The sequence below is a fragment of the Vicugna pacos genome, chromosome 2 (genome assembly GCF_048564905.1).
Source record: "Vicugna pacos chromosome 2, VicPac4, whole genome shotgun sequence".
NCBI classification, from domain to species: Eukaryota; Metazoa; Chordata; class Mammalia; order Artiodactyla; family Camelidae; genus Vicugna; species Vicugna pacos.
Window position 1 is genome coordinate 107,972,530 of NC_132988.1, and position 7,387 is coordinate 107,979,916.

Genomic DNA, 7,387 nt, shown 5'->3' on the forward strand with positions numbered 1-7,387 from the left:
AATCACTAGAGTGCGGTGTGTTTTCCTATGTTCATAAAAATGTGTAACAGTGGTATCACTTATTCATTCATTTATTCTTATACTCAATGATTGTTTATTAAATGTGGCAGATGGGATGGTGAGTTTGGCCTAAGAGTAGGGGGCCAGAGTCACGGACCCTCCTTTCAAGAAGCTCACATTTTGGTGGGAATACAAGTAAGGATGATGCGAGCAATACAGTCTAGGAGGATCGATGTAAGGAAATCTCTCCCCATCCCAGTAAACAGCTGCAACCGAGAACAGACTCATCTTTTTTAGAATTTAACCCTTTAAAAATGGCAAGTGAAACTGGTAAGATTGAAAAGACAATTATGCAAGCTTCATTTAAAATACATCCTAGTAACAAACTGTAGAAATGATCCCTGAAAGTATAGTCTTGATAAACTGGGAGTTCGAGATTTGCAGATACTAACTACTATATATCAAACAGATAAACAACAGGTTCATATTGTATAGTGCAGGGAGCTATATTCAATATCTTTTAGTAACTTATGGTGAAAAAGGATATGAAAATGAATACATGAATGTTCATATATGACTGAAGCATTGTGCTGTATGCCAGAAATTGACACATTTTAAACTGGCAATACATATATATATATATATGGAAAAAAAAGTACATCTTAGGACACTTTGTAAGGAAGCTGCCTCAAGAATGGATTAGGCAAGAGATAATAAATGTTGGCAAAGATGTGGAGAAATGGGAACACTGACACACTGCTGGTGGGAATGTAAATTGGTGCAACCACTGTGGAAAACAGTATGGGGGTTCTCCAAGAAATTACAAATAGAACCCCCATATGATCCAGCAATCCCACTTCTGGGTATAGATACATAGGAGATGAAATCACTGTCTCAAAGAGGTGCCTGCACTCTCATGTTGATCACAGCATTATTGACAACAGCCAAGGTATGAAGACAACCTTATGTGGTTTGAGCTGAATGATTCTGCTGATGTGGTAAGTGAAGATATTTATCCCGGCACCCAAGATTATCTGATTTTTTTAAACCAGTAACTACTCCCTGAGAGGTGCCTGGGGAAAACATATGTTGGAGAACTGTAGCTAGCGAAAGATTAGTGTCTTTGAGTATTACACATTGGTTCCCAAATCCAACATAAAACTCTTTGACCTAAGCTGAATCTTGTAAATAATGCATAAGCCTGGGGACAGACTTGTTAGGTTTGAATTTTGACTAAGTGTGATCTTAAAAGAATTACGTCATCTCTTGAAGATCTCAAATTCTTTAGCTGTAACACGTTTCCATATCTATCTATATATTTTATACGTATATGTGTGCATATTATATGTAAAGTCAGTTTACAATGTTGTGTCAATTTCTGGCATACAGCATGATGCTTCAGTCATACATGAGTATTCATATATTCATTTTCAATTCTGGTGCTTTTAATTAATTTATTTACTTGTGCAAATATCTGTATTTTCCCAATGGACATATATAATTAAAATGGTGACAGTAAGTCCACAAATAAAATTAGATTCTTTGAATTATTTTCCCTTCCTTTGTTTTTTTTTTTGTAATACTCATTCTCCTGAGAAGATCAAATTAAGGCCAGAGCAAGGTTGTATGAATGTGTTTGTCAAAATGGGATCTCTTTTAATGATTACTAGCCCTTAATGTGCTCTGAAGTTGATTATGAATTTGAAGTTGGTGGCACAATACCTCAGAACATGGAGGTACACTGTATCAAACAAAGACATCATTTCTCATTCAAATCTCGCCCAGTAGAGAAGCTGTCTAGGGCAATTGGGAGAAGTTTGATAGGCTCAGCTTTTATTCATTTTTAAAGTTTAACCCTGAGTCATTTTACCTAAATCAGGAAGCTACTTTTAAGGTCAGATCGTGCATGCTTTTCATAAGCAGCAGACGTATTGCATATCTGTTCCAAGTCAGATTTTGGAAACACTTATTCCTCTTGAAAGTTACTTTTTTTGTTCTGTGGCATTTCATGGAAAACACTTGCTCCAGCCAATAAGTTATGGATATATTTTTTAAGACTGAAAAGATTCTTAATATGAATAAGCTAATTGAATCACAGGAATAAGTGCGATTAAAGAAATTTTGGTTTATAATACAGTCATGCAGTTGGAAAGAATCTTGAGAAGTGATCAACTTCAATTCTTCCGTTTAGGCTAAAGGATACCACCAACTCTCCCCACCCTCAACACACACACACACACACACACACACACACACACACACACACACGGGTTTCTGTCCTATTTTCAAAGCAATTTAAGGAATACAATACAAGCTCGTGTGATGAATTCTGCCCTCTAGTAGTTCTCACGATTATGAAGTTATTTGAATACCTTTTGTTGGCAAGTATAAAATGCCATGATTATGTGCTGTTTTCCTAGTATGCTTTTTGTATTATTTGTTATCTGATTCTAGGATTTCCATATAGCTTCCACTCTTCTGTCATTTCCCACAGTTTCCATCCCTCTCCTGAGAGAGTTGGGAATTATCATTACTTACTATTGTTATAAGCATCAAAGATGTGTAATGTGTCAATCTGTCTAGGCTGAATTGTCTCTCCCAGAATGCCCTGTTTTGGTATATTTCATTAGGAGAGAGGAAGAAGGCAGCAGCCATTTGGTAGGACACGTATGTGGTTGCTGTTCCGCTGAGTTACCTCCTTGGTGTGCAGCAGCAGCTGGACCTACTGTTGCTCTCCCTTCCCCTTGGATCTTCTTTCGGTTCTCTTACTTCTTGGCCAGGTGTGTGTACGTTGTGTGTGTTCAGCACTTCGGGAGAGGGACATGGCTTCTGGAAGATGCCCGTTATGAAGGCAGTGGTGATAAGAATGCACACAAGCTTCAGTCCTCTGTTGAGGAGCTCATGGCATTCCAGCAGGCTGGAGATCTTCTCTTCCAGACTCCCTGCCCTGGGGACTCTGGGCTCCAGCATTAGATGTGGAGGCAGCCTGCTGGAGACTTCTTAGCCAGCCCTCACAACTGGGTAAGCCAGTTTCTCTGGTTGAACCCTGACAGTTACATGCAGGAAGCAGAGCTAGAAACCAAGATTAGAGGTCAAGACTGTCCCTCATTCCTGCCCTTCCTCAGTCCAGCTTCAAGATTCTCTTTCCTTTTGTGTAGTATTCCTGTGCATCTCCAGAAAATATGCTGGAAAATATCTCCCTGAGGGGTGGTAGAATCTTGTAAATATCCAGCCACCGGATGAGACACTAATTCTTTTATTCAGTATCTGTTTTTCTCTATGACAAACTCTAACTCTGCAGGAAACAGATACTGTTTTTTTGAGTCCTATTCTCTGGCCTGGGACAATCCACTGTATCTGAGGAGGAGGCAGGCTGTAAGGAAGGAAAAGGTCTATGTCTGGTGTCCACCACTAGTCCAAACAACTTTGTCACACGTAGCTGGGGCTGGTTAAACACACTGACTGCTGGTGTTCCAATGGTCTTTTCATGTGGACAGGGGAAATTAGGGGCTGAGCTGAGCACTCTTGGACCGGCTTGATAGTTATCAGAACAGACTGATACCCTCGTGATGGTTGTTTCTGGCTGGTGCCTGTTCTGATTAGCTGATGTCTATGCCATGAAAGTTGTCAAACATTTCCCATATCACCCCCACCCACAGATTTAACTTGAAATGCTCATTCATTCATGTGAAACATTTATAGAGTCTGCAATAGGTTGTAAGCACAATACTGATACAAGGGAAAATAAACACGAATAAGGAGGCAAGACTGCCATCTAAGAGTGCCAGGAGAGACAGACTCTTCCAACTCTGAGCGTAGGAAGCGTTGGACTCAGTCAAATATGTTACAATTATTCTTTGCTGCCATTTACTACCTGTTAGACCAGGTAACTGAATGGTGCAGTAAGTCTGTAAGAAAACAGACTTACTTCCATTCTAACTTGCTCAATTTAACAATCTGATTCTGGGTCAGTTATTTAATCTTTTCAGGTTAAAATTTTTGTAACTAAAAGATAGAGATAGAACTGTTAAGAATTTTTGTTTGTTTGTTTTGTTTTGTTTTGTTTTTTGTTAGTGGGAGTAGTGAGATTGAACCCAGGACCTCACGCACATAAGCGCATGCTCTACCACTGGGCTCTACCCGACTAAAAAAATTTTTTTAAAGTATGTGAAGGAACCTAGCATGACAGTCGCAAGTATCCTTTTATTTTTAATTTGACTGGGGTTTTTTGTTTCAATCAAGAACTTTTTACAATTAAGAATGCTGATTTTTTTTCAAAATCCTTCTCAGCAGCTGGAATTATAATAATAATTTTTTTTAATTTGGCCACCAATTTGATCAGTTATAAAAATAGATTTTTTTCAATATCTAATTGTCCTTATATTTGTACAATTAATCCCACTTTGGTATTTCATTTTCTTCTCAGATTTAATTAATCAGAAATGTATTTAAGATTTCTTTGTATCTGTATGTTGTGGGTATTTGCACAAACTCAGTCCTGAAAGAAATAGCACAGTTTTTATGACTTTTAAAACAATTTAATGCCAACTGCAAGCACATAGGCCCCTAGGTGGGCAGGGAATTCAGTGTCAGTTATTCTTGAGTCTCCTTCCCATCACTAAGGTAGAACAGTTTCTAAGGTCTTGCAAAGTACTGAGGCATCGGGGGAACCCCTTGTCATCAGTCAGCTCTGCCCTTCGGTTGCTCCCAAGCCACTCATTATTCAGTCCTAGATCCTTAAGCTGCCATTTTCCTCAGAGGTTTTATTGCTTTTTAGAACATGCCGGAGCGCAGAGTGCAGATCCCTGAGGTTTTAGGGAATCCTAAGACTTTCTTTCTTGCCAGTTTTGAGGGAATTTCTTCTTCTCTTCCTTCTGAGAGAATACTGATCTCCATCAAGAAAATATTTAAACTGATCTCTTCAGTGGAGTTTTTGCAAAAGAGGAGAGAGAATTGTTCAAAAATCCTAGGGACAATATATGACAAATCATAACAACTTGGGGCTGAGTCAGGAGAAGATTAGTTAAAGAGACACGCAACGTAATTTGATAACATGAACTGTGACACTTGGCATTTCTTTCAAGCTTTGTAACAGTTTAAACAGCACAAAAATATCATTCCTTCTCAAAGTTTGGAAGAATCTCTTGCCAGAAACTGTCTGAATTTCATGCCTTTATGGAGAATAGCTCTTTTACAAGAATTTCAATGTATTACATGATTGTTGGTGTATTCAGATTTTCTCCTTTTTCTTAAATTAACTTTGATAATGTCAATTTTTTCTAGGATTATCATTTATTTCATTAGGGGGTATCATATATATGAGAGAATTATGCATAGTATTGTAATTAAAAATCATACTTGTTTCAAGAGTTTTTTTTTCTTATTTATGAATAATAATGTCACACTTTTTACTTGATCAGATTACTTAGAAAGGTTGTCTATTTTGCTGTTGTTTCTCAAAGGGTCAGCTCTTGGGTTTTTAAATTTTTTCAGTTTCAACTGTATTAATTTCTTCCTCGTCTTTCATCCCCTTTCTCTAGGTTTGTTTTCTTTTTCTTTTTTTAGCTTCGTGGGTTGAAGGCTTAGCTCATTTATTTCCCAGGAATCTTGTTTGATAAGAAATGCACTCAGCACCGTGCTTATGCCCCAGCTTCCAGGAACGCTCGTATCTTAGATGTACTGTGGCTTATTATCACTGTAAATGTTTTGTAATCTTGTAACAACAGTTTTGTTTTAATTGACCAGAGGCTTTTTATTTTTTTGCACTTTCTAGGAGAACATTTAAAATTGTCCATTATTTGGTGTATTTAAGTACATTTTCCCCTAGTTTTATTGAGTAGTGATCTGAAAAGATAGTTTTTTGAAATTTTAGTTTTGAAGAGTTTATATTAATTATCTTATATTTTAAATATGGATGGCCTATTTTAATCTCCACCTTCTCCTCCCTAAAGAATATTCAACAGTGAAGTTAAGAGTTAACCCACTGTTCTCTTATGCTTCAGTAGAATGTTGGTGTCTTATTATTTCATAAAACTTCCTCTACCTTTTACTCTTGACTTTAGCTCTCTTATTATCTCCTTCATGATTATTCCTCAGATTTTTATATTAGCTACTGTTTCTTTGTGCATCTTTTTATAATAGTTTTCACCAGAATTTTTCTTTGGCTTTCCATGATTCTCCTTCTTTCTTTCTTTCTTTTTTTTTTTTTTTTTTTGCAAATCACATTATTGGGCAAGCTCTTTTATTTCTGTAATATCTGCAATTTATTTTACATTTTCTTATCAGTACCTAAGTCTATCTTTTTTTCCAACAACTACCCACTGAACATAATCACCAGAACATTATGAACAACATGAACATTAACACCAGAAGTATTTTTGTAGATTTCAACCAAAAGTGTATGAAAAGTTTCTTGAGTAGTGCAACATAACTGATAATAACGGAATGGAATATGTCTTTTGTACAATAAGTATAATAAAAATTCAAAGAAAAGATGGCTTTTGAATTTATTTAGATGTATTACCATTTATTCTCTGTATTATATCTCTGTAGTTTTCTCATTTAGGCAAATTTCTTTTTTTCTGAATTTCTTTCTATTAAATATTATTATTATCATCCTTAAGCCTAATTTATCCAGTTATAGAGAAATCTGTAATTGTTTGAAGACATACCCTAGATTATGGATAAAATATATAAATGCAACCAAGATTTCAACATTAGCCTACGTCAAATACCATTAGTCATCTTTCCTATCGCCAAGTCATTGATGAGAAGAGTTTTGTGTATATTATTTGCTAACCAGTTATGTATCAGCCTAATGAGTATATGATAGCCAAATGAGATTTTCCTCATTAATTAGTTTGTATTTTATGACATGCAATGTTGTATGACAAAATATCTTGTTAAAATCAAGGTAAATTAAATCTTTTCTCTTTTTTTTATATCTACCATGCCTATCAATCTTCTACATAATTAAATTAGATTATTAGTCAGACTGAAGTGTTCTTTAGCAAGCTACATTGGTATTTATCTAGTTTCCAGTTTCCTTCAGATGTTGTTGAATTTACTTTAAAAAACAGTATATTCAGAATTTTTTTTAGAATCTAGATTTCTCTTTTCATGTGAATATAAGCAAAACATATATTTTAATTAAGTAAATAGATTATATTGTGTGTTGATACAGTTAATTGATAGATTATTTATAAAACAAGCATGAATTATTCTTAAAATAAATCACTTTTGACTCCCAGTTTCTCTTCTCAACCTCTTCCCTTTCTGGCCAAATAAATTCACAGTCACATTCAAAAACTGACAACTTAGAAGAAACTGCAACTGAAAAAAAATCAGTTGACTCTGGGGAAAACTTTGATGATAGTTTGTTATAAGA

At 35.7% G+C, this 7,387-nt stretch overlaps 1 pseudogene; it reads right to left on the reverse strand.

Moving 5' to 3' along the window:
- Positions 1-335: 335 nt before the first annotated feature.
- On the reverse strand, positions 336-417 carry LOC116276829 (small nucleolar RNA U3; annotated as a pseudogene).
- Between the last annotated feature and the right edge of the window lie 6,970 nt (positions 418-7,387).